Source organism: Podarcis filfolensis, assembly GCF_964270895.1.
Source record: "Podarcis filfolensis genome assembly, chromosome: 3".
In the NCBI taxonomy this organism is placed as follows: Eukaryota; Metazoa; Chordata; class Lepidosauria; order Squamata; family Lacertidae; genus Podarcis; species Podarcis filfolensis.
In genome coordinates this window covers 30,269,568-30,287,383 of record NC_139606.1, presented here as the reverse complement: position 1 = coordinate 30,287,383, position 17,816 = coordinate 30,269,568, and the positions used below count along the sequence as shown (strand labels likewise).

General features: G+C 42.2%; 1 long non-coding RNA gene across 1 annotated transcript in view; it reads right to left on the bottom strand.

The window, feature by feature from the left end:
* LOC310759860 overlaps window positions 1-17,373 on the bottom strand; it is a 133,821-nt gene extending 116,448 nt beyond the window's left edge. The window contains exon 1 of the long non-coding RNA XR_014546583.1: window positions 16,798-17,373. This is a non-coding gene — a long non-coding RNA (uncharacterized lncRNA). The remainder of the gene's footprint in view (window positions 1-16,797) is intronic.
* Between the last annotated feature and the right edge of the window lie 443 nt (window positions 17,374-17,816).

The window sequence follows — 17,816 nt, the reverse complement described above, 5'->3', positions numbered from 1 at the left end:
TGATGAAACGAGGATGGCTCTCTCAAAAAGTCTCCTGTAAAATTTAATGCCTCAAGGACCTTACTCTGAAAGATGCCCAACATCACCCTTGACCTAAAGTGATAAGATGATAGGAGTCTAAGGTGGTGGTACATGAGTAAGACACAAAGGAAAAGCTCCAGATTAAGTGCTTTGTCGTGAACAGTGCAGAAACCTCAGTCCTAAATTACTGCTGAAACCAAGCGTGTAACACCGTGACCTTGTTAGTCAGCGTCCCTCCTGCTTCCTCAAAGCTATTGCTGCTGCCTTGTTGATACTTTGCCCTCGTCTCTAGTTGGATTTGTTCGCCTATTTCTTAAAGTATGGTGACTTTAGTCTATACTATCTCTGGACTCCTGACACCTACAAAGAGGACTAACAGGTAAGCCTGGACAAGGGTTCAAGTTCACTAACTATTGTTAAATTGACAAACTTTCAGAAACAGGATCAAAGGGTTAGCCCTCATAAGAATAAAGGTGATTTTTTGGAAGGAAATGGCTTTTCTGACTTTGCCCAGAGTGGCAGATGTTGCTGGTTATGTCTGGCTAGCCAAGCCACTTTTCATGTGATTTGTACCCAAACACGTTGCAAGTATTTTGCGCAATTCATTTCATTCCTCACCCAGTACCCCAACCTGTTTAGCGTTCCACTTCCAGCTTGGGTTTGAATGCATTGATTATGCTAGAACCAATAGATTTAATGTTAGGAAGGCAGAATGCAACAGTGCCCAAGAGACACCTAGACTAGGAGGTGTCTAGACAAGAATTACGTCACCTCCTTGGCATCAGATGCTAAACAGGTGCCCAAGTCAGGATAAAGCTGTTCTCCAGGTAACACACCCAGCACACACCAACTTTTTCATATTAAAGCACGAGAACTTGCAAATGAAGTTCCATTTCAATTTATCTATGCAGGTTCAGGAAGCGGGATGTCCATCTGATTAACTAGTTACAGAGACCGAAAGGACTATGGGCTTATCAAGAAACCCTAAAAAAGAGTCTCTGACATTTACCATGAGTCATGCAAAATGACCTTTCCAAAGCCAATTTGAATTCTTACATCTTTTATGCACCCTCATCTTCACTGTGACTGTCAGCTCCTCTCTTCCACCTCCTTCTACTGTCAATAAACAGCAGCTCTCTCTGGATCAGACGGAAAATGTGCTCTCAGGATATGACTGAACCAGCACTCCATTGTTACAGCTCATAATGTTTCCTTTTGTTTGAGTTCCTCTATCATTTCCCCTCATCATATGTCTATTGCTCTTTACATATTTCCAGTATAATCAGTCTTCTGGTCTTTGGGTTAGGTGATTAAAAACGAAAGAAAGCTGAATACATAAAACGACAGCTGTATGCCTGTGATGAGCCTGACCTATATTAACACTGCTTGCATCTATTTTAAAGGTTCAAAATTCCATTTTCAGGCCTGCTGAGCCCAGAACATCAGTCCCACTCGTGAGAGCTGTCCATTACCTAATAAGCAAAACCTGTCCCTCCTGCTTCCAAGCTGTATTAACCAGAGTTAAAGTTTCTTCATTCACCACCTCAAGTATCCTAAATGTGCTAGAAGAATTTATCTATTCCTGGTCAAATTAAAGAAGTGAAAAAACAATATATATATATTTCCCCTGCATCCATTAACTGGAATTAACACCAGAACCTGATATTTACATGGACTTTCCAGGCTAGACTTCTACAAACAGGATCACCAAGGACGGGTTTGGGCCATGGTGGAAAAAAATTTCCAGCACCCGGATTTAGGGATTGCAGTCCCCTAAATCCGCCACTGCTTCTGTTCCCAAGCATCTTGCAATTCAGAGGCATCCTGCAGCAGAGCCTGGTTGTGGCAGAGGATGAGCTCTAAAAACACAGAATATGCAAAGGAAGGCAGATCTGTTTGGTAGGCACAGTTGCTATTTAAAAGGGCCTTAAATGGCTCTCCCAGTTTAATCGTCCACGCAGAAGTAAATCCAACAGAGTTCAATGGGAGTTACTTACAGAAGTATGTGCAGGAGTGCAGCTTCAGAAACATACACTCCCACCCCCTTTGGGACTATCATTAGACTGCTTGCATTTCCGCTTGTTTGTTTTTGTGTTTGTTTGTTTTTTGGTCTTCCAACTCAAATGGAAAGCAGAAACATGGGTGCAGCCAAGGGGGGCCTCCCTCCTGTTCAAATAAGAAAATAGAAATATTTAACTGACCAACTGACCAATCATGTTGGTTTTGCCCTGCCTAACAAAGGCCTCCCCCCCCCCCAAAAAAATCCTGGCTACGCCCATGAGCTGAAGTGCTAATGCATGTAATAAATACCGTATTTTTTGCTCTATAAGACTCACTTTTTCCCTCCTAAAAAGTAAGGGGAAATGTGTGTGCGTCTTTTGGAGCGAATGCAGGCTGCGCAGCTATCACAGAAGCCAGAACAGCAAAAGGGATTGCTGCTTTCACTGTGCAACGATCCCTCTTGCTGTTCTGGCTTCTGAGATTCAGAATATTTTTTTTCTTGTTTTCCTCCTCCAAAAACTAGGTGCGTCTTGTGGTCTAGTGCGTCTTATAGAGCGAAAAATACGGTATATAAAATAGCAAAACACGTTTCAAATTCAAAAGGTGAAGAAGAGGAGGAGGAGGAGGAGGAGTTGTTGTTTGGATTTGATATCCCGCTTTATCACTACCCAAAGGAGTCTCAAAGCGGCTAACATTCTCCTTTCCCTTCCTCCCCCACAACAAACACTCTGTGAGGTGAGTGAGGCTGAGAGACTTCAAAGAAGTGTGACTAGCCCAAGGTCACCCAGCAGCTGCATGTGGAGGAGCAGAGACACGAACCTGGTTCACCTGATTACGAGTCTACCGCTCTTAACCACTACACCACACTGGCTCTCACTGGTTTTCAGCACTGAGGATTTCAGTCACCCCCACCTAACTCTTGACTAAGACTACTTGATGCCATTGGCTTCGAGATTCAAAATGGGCTGACCTATCCTATAGCCCAGCTATAGTGGCAGCCACAGTTATACCACTGCAAGGGGCTTAGTAGCCGTTTATACTCATCCAACAGGCATAGTTCAAGGACAGACTTGTGCTATAAGCCGGAAAGAAGAATCACAGGTAGCTCAGTGGTAGAGAATCGGTTTTGCATGCAGAAGGTCCCAGGTTCAATCCCCGGCAGCTCCAAGTAGGACTGGGAAAGACACAATCTGGCCAATGGTCATAGACAATACTCAGCTAAATGGGCCAATGGTCAAACTTGATACACGGCAGCCTTCCTTTGATGTTGTGAAACACTAAAGAGGAGCATGGGCAGTTCATAAGAAGGTAACCTTTGCTCGGGTATTCACAGGATCTCCAGAGGTATTACATGGATATTTTAAATAATACTTCAGAGACACTTTGACTCGTATATGAAATATTTCCTAACAGAAAGTGGAGAAGATGGGTGTTATCATGGACTGAATGTCATAAATACTGGTTTTTTCCTCCCTTTTTATGTAACTGGCAGATGAAAATGCCAGTCTCCCAGGCTCCCAGGGTGAGAGGCTGGAAGGAGAAAGGAAAGATCCCAGGTGAGAGTTGGGAGGGGCTACTAACTTTTGTGGGTGGTAAGGGCCAATATATATATATATATATATATATATATATATATATATATATATTGTATTTTTGTCACTGTCGTCTTATTGTAGTATGAAAACCTTTCATAAAATCTTACTGTGCAAAGGGGGGCAGGGAGTATACTTTGCCAGTGACAGCAATACCTTGGATTAGCTACACCACCATATGGTAAAAATCTGGTTAGGGGCAGGAGTGGTGCTGTGGTCTAAACCACTGAGCCTCTTGGGCTTGCCGATTGGAAGGTCGGCGGTTCGAATCCCCGCAATGGGGTGAGCTCCCGTTGCTCTGTCCCAGCTCCTGCCAACCTAGCAGTTTGAAAGCACACCAGTGCAAGTAGATAAATGGGTAACACTGTGGTGGGCAGGTAAACGGTGTTTCCGTGCGCCATCACGGTGCTCCGTTGCACCAGAAGCGGTTTAGTCATGCTGGCCAGATGACCTGGAAAGCTGCTGTGGACAAACACCGGCTCCCTCGGCCTGAAAGCGAGATGAGTGCCGCAACCACATAGTCAACTTTGACTGGAGTTAACCATCCAGGGGTCCTTTACCTTTAAAAAACACACACACACACACACCAGATGGATGTGGCATTATGGCCTTGGAAAGAGGATCTGAAAGTTGTATTTAAAACACACACACACACACACACACACACACACACACACCCCAAACACACACAAAACCAGACAGGCTTATTGACCAAAGCACACAAACATCAGGGTTAAAGAGAGAGTCCTGAATCTGCCTGTTTGGGCCTTTTCAAATATTGGCACAGAATATGGCTTTGTCTCCTAAGTACACTGACCATGAAATTGAATATATTGAACTTAAAAGTTTGACTTTACCAAGGAGAATGAGTTGAACTTCCAGCTCTCAAGGCTGCCTTGTTCTGTGCTTACTTCAAATGCAAATATTTAAGAAAACTAAGGGCTTATCCACATTTATCTTTCACTCCGCTCTTTCCAGGCAGAGGTCTGCACTTTAGCGCTCCACGTCTTCGAATTTATAGGCAGGGGTCAGCAAACTTTTTCAGCAGGTGGCCGGTCCACTGTCCCTCAGATCTTGTGGGGGACCAGACTATATTTTGGGGGGGAAATGAACAAATTCCTATGCCCCACAAATAACCCAGAGATGCATTTTAAATAAAAGCACACATTCTACACACTGATTCCCGGACCGTCCGCGGGCTAGATTTAGAAGGCGATTGGGCCGGATCTGGCCCCCTGGCCTTAGTTTGCCTACCCATGTTATAGGAACTCCACTACATTTGTACAGAAAAGGACTGTCTAAAACAGCATGTTGTTGTATGAATAATGTTTCCTCAAAAGACCTGTTTTTACATGTGTCTTAAAACACACGTTTTTACTAAGTTCTGGGAGAAAGTTGTGGATTATAAAAACGTGACTATGCGGAAAAAGTTTAAAAAATTCAGAGGAAAATATTCTTTTGAAGTACATGCCTACTATATGGAATTTGACAACTGGACAAGTTAAACGATTATTCATGCCCTTACCATGGCCAAAATACTGATACGGATGCACTGGAAATATAAGTGTATGGCTCCATATAATCAACGGGTTGAGGATATGACTACACTTGCAACTTATGAACAGATTACTTATTGGCGCAGTTTGCATGGACAAGTATAATGACATTAGGAACACATTCATACAAAATATAGTAGGTTAAAAATAAACATGTGTTTGAATAATAATACCTATATATCATATATGTGCATGGAATTGTAATTGTCAACTCTTGCAATGATACCGTTTATTTTTATTTTATGTTGGGTGTGGGGAGACGCTGCATGTCTGAGTGTTTTGTTGGTTTGTTTGGTTTTGCCTCAAACTTTCCCTGCGAAAACCCACTCTTTAAAGCTGAATTGGAATAACCCACTCTTTAAAGCTGAATCGGAATAAATGTCAGGTTTTCTGCAACTTTGATGGGACTTGTTTCAGAGCAACTAAAAGCAAAAACCACAGACCATCCCAATCACAGATCTCTCCCTTCATGTCTGGTTTGGCTGTCAGTCAGCACAATATATCCCAGTGCCATCACTGACATCATCTGCAAGAGTGTCAGTGGTTGTGCTCCGTGTTGGTGAGGCTCATCTGACATCAACACGAAACTGAACCTTCAGTGTTATTGGCTCACTCCTGTGGAATGTTCTTTCATTCAGGATCTAGCAGGCCCCTTCTATATTAACTTTCAAACATTTGCTGAAAATTTTTATTAACCGCCAGGCTAATGCAGAGAATTGAGAAAAACGCTTTCCAAAATAGTCAGCTGGTAATCTGTTTTATTTTTGTCTGTGGTTTTTATTGCATTACAATTGTGATAAGCTGCTTTGATATTTGTTATGAAATTGTGGTATACAAACTTTTAAATAATAATAATATAATACAAAATAAAAAGGGCTTATTCTCATCTTTTGGTTTCACAAATTTAGCTAGCCCCCCTTCCTTAAGTGTACTATGAAAATATTAGATTCTGTGTACAAAAAACTTCCAGTTTAAAACAATTTGAAATATGTGTACACAGCTCAGTGGTATTCATTTTAATGAATTTTGTTCATTGGTTTGCATGAATTCAGAAATCAAATCCCTCCTATCCAAAAAAAAGAGAGAGAGAATGAATATGATTTAATTGATTCAGGTCTGGCAGATGTTTTTGATGTGCACATTGCCTGTGTTAGGATAACACAGATTTAAACAATGAAAACATTGCAACCATGTGCACAAGACTAATCAGTCAACTCCAAAAGCATCTAATTTGTGGGAATTAATTATAAAACACAACCATATGTCTTTCTAATTATAACAAAGTTGGTGGGAAAGTCTGGCTGCATCACAGCACAATTAAAAAATTATTATTATTCAGATCCTTTTAACCGGTGCTTTTTGTGTGTGACAGAACTCATTGGTATGGAGCAACATCACTTATTTACTTTTTAGTGACCATGGAAGCCATATTGTGCTGGCGTCCACAACACTTTTACCAAGATATGAGTACTGGCCCCTCATTTTATTTTATTTTACCAACAAAGCACTGTTGCCGGCAGTTTAGTCATCTGGAATTCTTGAAAAAGCTCTCATATTTCTAAGGTCCACAGCCCATTTTCAATACTTTTTAATGGAGTGTTCTTTATGGCTCATGGTAGTTCCCTGCCCCAACTCTCTCAATAAAACTTACTGAGTATACAAGACCAAATACGGAGAGAGATTTTCTAACGTGACAGAATACTGTAATGGAGTGGGTTTAACAATGTCCTCTAATGAAAATGTGTGATGGGTGGAAAGACTGGCTATCCCAACAGAACAGAGTAAACCACTTTTATTAATGGGCCTTCTATTTCAGACTTCCATTATCGTTAACATTTGTTTGGGGAAGATTGCAATCTGCACTCTCGTGAATGAGAAAGATAATACTCCCCCCTAATATATACTTAAAACTGGGTTTCTCTGCCACCTGACATATCTTGTTATTTCTGCTCAACAAACACTGAACCAAGCAGTATGACAAAGCTATCTAAATCAAACAATCAATCACCCGCTATTTGAAAAGTTCATATTACATCATATCAAATACCACACTGGCTTCAAATCATTTCAAGCCCTGTGGCAAAACTTTCACTCAAAGCAGCTCACATTTTACCAGGAATTACTACTTCCATTTACCATTAATTTAGCTGTTAACAGCATGCAAAATAGTATTCAGAACATCTGCCTCTTCTATGTATTGTGACCACTGACTGGTAATCAACTAAAATGAAAAACTAGAAGCTAGATGAGCCCTGCCCTGGGATTTTATTCTCAAAGGTAGGACCTTTGCCTAACTATTGGTGTTTTGTTTTTGTTTGTTTGTTTGTTTTTAGACTAGGGAATATGGATCATCAATACACATTTGCAAACCTTTTGATGCAGGAAACACAGATATTTTACAGCCCCCACTCCCAGTTCTTAAACTGGGGTTAATGAAACATGTTTCTGAGCAGAGCCACATTCCCTCTGGGGCAGGCATCCCCAAACTCGGCCCTCCAGATGTTTTGGGACTACAACTCCCATCATCCCTAGCTAACAGGACCAGTGGTCAGGGATGATGGGAATTGTAGTTCCAAAACATCAGGAGGGCCGAGTTTGGGGATGCCTGCTCTGGGGTGATCTGTTGGGAGCTGAATGCTGGTGGTGGGCAGAGACAGAGACAAAAGTGTTCTCTAATAAATAGCAGCAAAGATGGGGAGTGTGAAAATGGGGAGGTTTTGTAAGAAGGCAACAGGATGCTCTCCATCCACCAACCTAGGCACTATGCTTTGGAATACCAGTTCTTGGAAACCACAGGAGTGCTCTTGTGATGCTCCTTGCTATTTCCCCCATCTGATTAGTGACTGTGAGAACAGGATGTTGGCCTACATGGGCCACTGGTCTGATCCAGCAGGAACTTCTTGAGTTTGTATAACACCCTTCAGAACTTTAAACTAAGTTGCATCTGAGGGAGAACCTGGGGTTGCTACTGCCCCAAGGCATAGCTGTCAACTTACAGAATTGAAAATAAGGGATCAGCAGCCAAAATAAGGGATTTTCCGAACACAAGTATGTTCAACTTCTGAGCCCCTCCAAGCCAAAGGCAGAAAGCCCAGCCAGCAGCCAAACGAAGCCTCAAGCCGTGGTTCCCACAGCGCAGCAACCCGGCAAAGGGGATGCAGCAAGGAAAACCACTGTCACCTCTCCGCTGGGAAGCGCTGAGCAAAGGCGAGTCCCCAGGCAACGCGGCCGATTTGATCGGCACAAGGCATGCAAGCTCCACCCCCCCAGTCGTTCTTAGACTCCTTATTGGGCGAGCAACGCAGCCAAGCAACACAGTTGAAGCCTCCCTCCTCCCTGGCCGGCAGGGAGGGAGGGAGAGGAGCTGCTTTCTTTGAAACCCGGGAAATTTAAGGGACATCATCAATAAAGGACAGCAGCGGGACAGGCACTGGGATAAGGGGGTTTCCCACCAAATAAGGGACGGTTGACAGCTGTGCCCCAAGGTGAGAATAAGAGGTTGCAGAAGAACACGGCAGCTGTCTTTCACCGCAGCAGTTTCTCAGGGTGAAGTGGCTTATGGCGCTACTCTGAGAGAAAAAGGAGAAGTGCAGAGTGAGGAGGATATGCCACAACCCCCGTATGAACATTCTGATTAACATGCTTTGTATATCAGCAAATGAAATAATTACTTTCGCACTTGCTGGATTGATTTTGTTGTTGTTGTTGTTCTGTTATATACTTGCAGCCAAGGAAATTTTGCACATCTGAATGTGTATCGAGTCCAACTGAGGATTACAGAAGCAGAGCATCTGCCCTTTTCGCTCCATACAATGGATCACCTCAGCATCATCAACCCACCACTCCACAAACTCCTTTATTTCTTGTCTGGCAGATAGAAATCAATGGTCTGTGCCTCTGAGTGCTCAGTGCACAAAGTTCAAGTAAAAAGCTCTTCACAGAAATACATACTGTGGAAGGAGGTCATTGAGCAAGGACCTGATATAGCCCAAAGAGGATTATAGATATTGCTTTCACTTGCTAAGTTATAAATTCTACCCAAGCTACCATGGCTTAATATTGCTTTCCTTTGTTTGATGGCGGAAAGAACAGAAAAGGGAACAAAGAAAAAAGTAACTCTAGCCTTGTGTAACTTTTCTCAAAGAAATCAGTTAATACTTGTGTTCCATGAGTCTGGGGATTAATGTCTCAGGCATGTACTTGGACCATATCTGGAAGTTATGCGTACCAACTGAAAGCATTGATCTGGTAAAGAATTGCTGCAAGAGCGTGGGAGAAACTGCTGCAATGTTGTGGTCAGAAGGGGCTGGAGTTATGCAAGGCTTAATCAATGTTGCTTTGGGACTAGCGCTGGAAAGTAGATAGACCTGTTGATTTGTTCTACGACACTAACCATTCGCGTAAGTCTAAGATCCCTTCCAGATCATTGCTATTTTCAGGTGAGATTCAATCAGATACTGGTCAATTCAGCGGGTCCAATTAAAACTGATTTGGAGCTCTTGTAGAACACACACACAATCAGTCTTTTTGCTGTAAGAAATGTGACTGGAATGCACTGGAAAGTGCCTGATACAACATTGTATAACCTCACTGCGAAGGAATCAGGATGAATGTTCAGTAAACAGGCCATCTGGAAGTGACCTAAGTCCAAAGGCCTCTACGGCTGGAAATCCTGTGCACAGTTACTAGGACGGGAAACAGACTTCTACGTAACATACACAGGATTTCCAGTGTTAGTTTGTGTAAGTCAATTATTTACCTGCAAAGAATCAATCCAAGTTAAATAGAAACCAGTCTTCAGATTTGTATTGAATGACTGTCTTCTTTGCAACCAACTCTAACCAATCGTAGCTCGAAAACAAGCTTGACACAGCATACTTTGCTTCCTTTTCATCAAAGGAGTCAAGATGAGAATATTGTTGTTTGTTCTTCACTTCCCCCAAGCAATGAGATGTTCCATAGCAGCGCTGGTCTCCAGGAGATGAGTGAGCAGAAGACATACAATGTTTTGTAATATTTCCTTTATTTATAAATATAGAAATAGAGCTTAAATGGAAGAATAGCAGGCACTCTTAGAGGGTTACGGATTTGACCCCCTACATCAGATCCACAGAGAAAGTGTCAACAGCTATGGAAAGGGGAGAAATTCTGTTTGGTTCATATCTGAACGCAAGCCTCCCTTATTTGTTCTACCCAAAATAATAAGTGGACATAGCAATATTTGGAAATTCACACTTCTCTGAATCTTGCAATGCAGTTCTCCAACTAAAATGTGTACAAAAATTATTACATTGCGGGGAAGTGTGCATAAAAATCCATATACTCACGAACCTAAAATTTTTGAAATGCCTTAAATAAGGGGGAAATTGCTTGCAAAAAAAGTACATATTAGGAGGTATGTACACTAAAATGTGGGAATATTTCTGAGAGGGCATTTAAAAAAAAAACTTGCAAACTAATGTGAAAATGTGGTGAAGTGAACTTTAATTGCAAAAATGAGAAGCTGAGGCTGATACTGACAGATTCACCCATCCCTATTAACAATTCTATTTTTCCCTCCCCAAACTACAGTGTGTCCTCCAATACAAAGTGGTCCAAAACCAGGATACCCTCTTCCAGGGCCAGACTCCTACATGAGCCACATCACCCATGCGAGATCGTTGCCCCAAAATAGTGCTGGGGGGAGGAGGCACGATTATAACTCAAAATCATGTGAGATTGTGGCGGCCATCTTGGCTGCCATGCTCTTGCAAGAAAAAAATGGAATGTCGAGGTGTGCTACTGCTGATTCATATCCATGCACACTTTACATCCACCTCTTCCCAACAGCTGGGAAGGGGAACACTCTAATGAGAGTGTCTCATTTAAATACAGAGAGAGTTCCAACTCTCTCCTCACCATTAGCTCCAATCAGTAGATCATTTGGCTTAACAATGAGCAATCTAGCAAACAAAGCAATGAGCAGACAACAGCTAAAATGTAAACACTAGACTGGACTCGACAAGGATAAAACCTGATATTCTAAAGCAAAAGAAATCCTAAACATCATTGCAAGAGGAATAGGAAGCCAATAATTACAGCATTTGATTGCCATGGTGACAGGTGAAGCCCCTGCTAACAGCTGACTGATCATTTTAATTCACTAACTCCTCCAGCTACAGCAGTAAGTGTGGGGTGTGGGGGTGTATATATAATACAAAGCTTCAGGATATAACTTTTGAATATTTAGCCGGACCATGCCACCCAACCCAACCCCCGGCAAACAACCCCCGGCAAACAAAGGCAAGCTTAACTGGAAGGAGTTTACCAGCAAACAAAAGTTATGTTGAAAGAGCAATTTGGGATTTTTCTCTACTGTGAAAAGTTGTTTAAAAGGAATTGCAGGTTTGGGGGCTTTGCACCACAGAGTGCCAGATGTTCTCTTTTGCTAGCTGTTAAGGCAGGAAATGTCTGAAGGTCAGCTAACACAAACCAAGGTCAGGTGCTCCGCTTTCAAATCTAATAAACGAGCCGGCATCATCCGTATTGAACAATATGATGGAAGCAGAGATCAAAGGGCAAAGCAAATCATTCCAGGGATGTACAAAGATGAAGCTTTAAAACAAAAAAATTCTAAACAGAATTCAAAAATTGGAAGAACATAGTTAACTTTTCAACAACAATGAGGGAGGAGTCATTTTAATAAAAACTGGTGCATATGCAGGAGAAGCAGCACCTGAAAAGGATGTTTTTTATAGAATAACCCTGTGCAGCCTCAAGCATCTATTCACACCAGTATGATGACGTATGTTGTGGCACAATTAGAACCTAATAATTTGCCGATCTTAGCATCCTGGCTATCTGCAGTGGCTGAACAAGTACTGAATGGCCCTTGAGAGATAGGGGTTGATGACGACATCCCTCTTTTACTGGCATCTGGTGATCAGAGATCTATTGTTTCTGAAAACAGAAGCTGCACTCTTAGCTACCTGGACTAGTCAATACTGACAGCTATCCTTCATGTACTTGTGTAATTGTGTGTGTGTACAAAAAAAAACACACACACCAATACAGTGGTACCCTCAGGTTAAGTACTTAATTCGTTCGAGGTCCGTTCTTAACCTGAAACTGTTCTTAACCTGAAGCACCACTTTAGCTAATAGGGCCTCCTGCTGCCGTGCCGCTGCTGCACGATTTCTGTTCTCATCCTGAAGCAAAGTTCTTAACCTGAAGCACTATTTCTGGGTTAGCGGAGTCTGTAACCTGAAGCGTATGTAACCTGAAGCGTATGTAACTCGAGGTACCACTGTAAATCAATTTTAGAAAGGGGCAAGATTAGGCATGGATGCAGAAAGCATTTTTAATTTTTTTAAAAAATGAGACTCCTTGTGCTCTGCTCCACACCCCATTTCTTCCCACCCAGGGCAGCATTGCCCTCTGCCTGTCCCTCAGAGCCGGCGTGTCACGTGGGCTTGATGGAAGCAGCCTCTCCTCCTCTTCGCCTGCTCTCCAGCAGCAGCTACAAGCTGCCCAAGGGAGGAGGCCAGCAGCAGCCATGGATAGGCCATGGGGTACTCCCCTGCAACAGCCGCTGCCGCCACCGCATCTCAAGACAAACACCGGCTCACTCTCTTTCCCAAGCTGGGTGACAGCGGCACTGGGGGGCGGGGAGAATAGGGGCATCCCTGAATCAAATCAGAAGCCGGGATGGCTTTCGTAATTCTGGGCCTGAGGGTATGAACTTAAAATCAGGAACTTGGAGGGAAGGGAGGGGCAAAAAATAGACATGAATCCAGAAATACGAAATGGGTGGCAAGCATGACCATGCCTACCTGTCAGGAGTAAGCATGGGCCAATGGTACCAAACAGTATGGGGAACAGCCTTATTGGAAAAACTAACCAATAAACTGTAACTGACACGGGGACAAATGGAAGATGCCTTCACCCCGGTATGGCTCCCTTTTATCACATACACAGCCCAAAAAGACAACGATAAGAATCCAAACAGCATACAAATCAATATGGCTAACCTGATTCAAGAACACCCACCCAGCCCACTCAAACGTGAAAACAAAGTTCACCACAGCCAATCACAAACAAACAACCACACCCTAGGCCAACCCCAACCTCTCTCACCACCAAAGGAACACAAGCAAATAGTAAAGAGAACCCGCACAAGCAATGCTGACACAAAACCCCATACATACATTAAGTAAAATAGAAACATCGCCACTCGACTCCACCCCCACTCACTATGCCCCCTTCCACCTCTTCCCCCCTTTTCTTCCTAATGTAACACTAATGTCTCAACAAATGAAACTGATCTGTAGAAAATGTAACTTAGAAAAAGAGACACTTTTCTAAATCAATAACTCTTTAATTAAAAAAAAATATGTTAAAAAAAAATATGGCCATGTCTGCATTTGCTTAGGTTGGGTGGCATTCAGGAGAAAAACTATGAATATTAATAGGCATTTGTGTGGGATATTCTGGGATAGGTGCCTTACTTGCATACTGCTCTCACCTTTTTTAAATATAAATCCCCAAGTTAAAATTTAAAAATATCAAAGAGAAGAAACATGCAGTACAGCATTTTACACAAACTGCAATGGAACATATTACAACAATCGATACCAAAACCCTTCCGCTACTTTGTACTTCTCAAACGACATTCAGAGCAAGGTACGCCCTTCAAAGTCATAAGGAGAACACTTGAAAGTCAAAAATGTAGGTGGCTCTTTTTCCCCTCTTTTTTTATTTTTTTAAGAGAGAACCAGAAATGTTAGCCTTGCCTTTTCGGAGCTGCTTGACATGAAAGTGTCATTCATTAGCTCAAACCTGCACAGAGCTACGTCTCTAAGGATTGAAAGCCTGCATAAAAGGGTGTCATTCCCTCCGGCAGCTCTTTTCAAGGCCAGAATGTCTTGCTCTTATTTTCCTGCTGACATGAGAACATTGAGCTGCAAAGTGAAGAGTGCCGCCACAAGGAATCCATTATTTTTTGATGCTTATACCTTCTCATCTAGCCATAGATGGGGATCAAACAAAAGCACCAATTCCATTCAAAATCGACATCCTCCTACGGTAGAAGCCAGGCAGACAATAGTTTTGCATAGTGGTGATAGTGCTTTGAGAGGCACTGTGTCTCTTTGCCAATATTTCGTTTGTCCGCTCTAGTCCAAACAGGTGGCACAAGTTTTTTGAAATAACCTGCAAAACCTTTCTGACCGGAGATGAAGACAAGTGACGGTGAGTGGACTACACCACAGTCATTGCTCCTCTGGGGTGAGGGTGAGTGAAAGAAAAGTACCGTATTTTTTGCTTTATAAGACTCACTTTTTCCCTCCCAAAAAGTAAGGGGAAATGTGTGTGCGTCTTATGGAGCGAATACAGGCTGCACAGCTATCCCAGAAGCCAGAACAGCAAGAGGGATCGCTGCGCAGTGATCCCTCTTGCTGTTTTGGCTTCTGAGATTCAGATTATTATTTTTTCTTGTTTTCCTCCTCCAAAAACTAGGTGCGTCTTATGGTCTGTTGCGTCTTACATACGGTAAGTGGGACATCACAAACCCCCTGCAAGTTATGTTGCTTGGTAATGTTATGTGGAAGTAAGGTAAAGGTAAAGGTAAAGGGACCCCTGACCATTAGGTCCAGTCATGGCCGACTCTGGGGTTGCAGCGCTCATCTTGCCTTATTGGCCAAGGGAGCCGGCGTACAGCTTCCGGGTCATGTGGCCAGCAGGACTAAGCCGCTTCTGGCGAACCAGAGCAGCGCACGGAAACGCCATTACCTTGCCGCCAGAGTGGTACCTATTTATCTACTTGCACTTTGAGGTGCTTTCGAACTCCTAGGTTGGCAGGAAGTATTGTGGAAGTATTGGGGGTTAAAAGAAATGCAGACAGCAGCCAACGAAGCAATTGTAAGGTTGCTAAGTTCTCTCAGTGCCCCCTGTGCAAACAATGGCTTGCTAAACAGAGGCATATTGGATAAGTTTTTCCAGACTTAAAAAAAAAAAAGCCACAGGAGACTAAGATGGGATTGTATGATGCCTTAATAACAATAATTTTATTGTTTATATGGACTCTATTTCCTTTAAATAAGATAAAAAGCAGGGTGACTGAGTGTTTAATTAGCAGGAAAGTATAAACAATACAGCTGCATCTTTTATCCATTAGAAGGACGACACATTTATCTGACTGTTAAAGCCTCATCATATATTATCAGTGTGTTTCACAGAAAGTTGATGCAAGCCAGCACTGAACAGTATGAATTTACTCTTATCATTGTAAATGTGACTTTTAATTATTGTAGGTGAAAGACTGCAAAACCCATTCAAGATACATTTCCCCTTCCTCCCTCCCACCCTCTCTCTTCTTTCTCTCTTTTCCTCACACCCTTTTCCTCCCCAATACAGTATTTTGCTTAAACTTGTGGTTAAAACCAATCACCTCTCCTTATGTACACTTCATTGGTGTTTTTAAATAAAAAGCTGGATTTCGAATGTGTCAGTTTTATACAACCACATGTTGTCATTGTGCATGTGGAGTATCTTTCATGTGGAATATGTGGGGGACATTCCTGGTAGCCCCACCCTTGAAGGATTGGGGTTCCAGATCCCGAGGAAACAAACATGTGTGCAACTATACATGAGATATGCTGCTTGATTGTAAAAAAAGCCAAAAATCTGCAAAGTGGTTTATTTGTTGCAAGCAGCACCATTTCCATTCTGCTGCAGTTCATCTGTTTACAAAAGCAAAAGATGAGTAACAACTCATCTTGCTGCCAACTGTGGCAAAACTATGTAACATAATTAATGATGTAACAATAAAAATATGTAACATAATTAATGATGCAAACTATGTAACATATATTATCCCACCCCATTCAGTTCAATGCAAAGGAAACACATCACAAGTGCTGGAGGTATATAATCATTTGTGGCTTGAAAGCAACAGCAAATACTGATTCTAAGCTGGATTGATTTGCATTCCAAATGTGACATAAACAAACATTAGCAATTTCTGTTCCCATTTTTGTTTATGTCAGAATTCTCCAACCTGCCAAGTAAAAGTTCATTTCCAATGTTTATTCCCAGTGATCGATATTTAGAGAGATGTGTTGCCGCTGCTCCTTGGTAGTAGGATATGTCCCTCATAACTAGCAACTGGCCATTGCTAGCCATATCCTCCATGAATCTGTCGAATCCCAATTCAAAATATTCTATCTCAGTGACCACCACCACATTGTATGTTGGGTGGGGGTGTTTCATTATTAACAGGACAGAGTTTCTCATGTCGTTTTTTAATTTCCAACATATCACACTATGCTCCAGGTAGCACAGACATAAGCAACCTAAGCTGACAACAAAAGAAGAAGAAGAAGAAGAAGAAGAAGAAGAAGAAGAAGAAGAAGAAGAAGAGGGGAATACAGTATCAGTTTATCTCAGAACGATCACCCTTGCATTGCAAGAGCCATTGAGTCTGTACAAGGTTATTAAAAAATATGTAGATAGATATGTGACTATCTGGCAATATCAGTGCATGCAATACAACAGCTGCAGTGTCCCCACACACAAAGGCACACAAAATTCAGAACAATATGACCTTGTGCCACTAGTTGGTAGCTTTACTGAGAAGTATGTTTCCCTACCATTTCCTGTTTCGTGCAGCAGCTTAGCAAGGGCAGCTCAACACCATAACGTTCCATTTTAATAGCATCCAGCAATGTGAAGCGCAGGACAAAGTTTGTGGTTCCAGCCCAGCAGAGGTTTCTTCCTAAGGCAAAAGATGAAAGGGAAATAATACAGCCTATCTGTCTCTCGTGAATTCTCCGTTCCCCAAAGGTCCTTGGATATACAGAACTAGATTTGTTGCCCCCCTCATCTGGCTTCTGTTTCAGCTTAGCTTCCCAGCTGAGATACTATTGCAATGGTCTTTGTTCCAGTCCTCATCAATTCTGCCCTTATGTCTTGCTGGGGATAAGGCAAGGCACATTGCCAGTTGTGCCACTCTCTAGGGTGGGAGACAAATTCGGTCTGGTTCTCATCTCTGTGCATTTTATTCTGTTTCGTGTATTTTGCTTTTGTAGCAGCTTTGGCTACACAAATGAACAGTAGCATCCGTAATTTCAGTGTGACCCTACCAAATTTGCATTTCCCAAGCAAATACGTGAACTAAAGCACAACTCTTTAGAAACCAGCACTTCTCCTATTCTGCAATGCAGTTCTCGACCCTTAGAACGTTTACGGAAATGCATATATTAGAGGAAAGTGTGCATAAAAATTGAAATACAAGTGAAAACATGTAAAATGCATTATATTAGGGGGGTTGCTTGCAAATATGTGTTTATTGGGAGAAGTGAACACTAAAATGCTTTTAGAATTTTTTTTTAAAGGAAATGGATGCAGAAATGTGATTGGAAAAATTAGAAACTAAGAAGCCAACAATGAAAGATTCATCCATCCCTATACTTAGCATGAAACTTTGTATTCTTTTCTCCACTCCTTCCTGGAATCATCCCTCTCTCTAGTGGAAAATGGCGGTGGGGAATGGTAGGGTGGGAGGTAGGGTGAAATATACTCAGAGTCGTGTGTGGATTTCATGCTCTTTATTCAGCTCATAGTAGTGAGGAAGAATGGAAGTTCCCCCAGAATGTCTGCTTTATATACA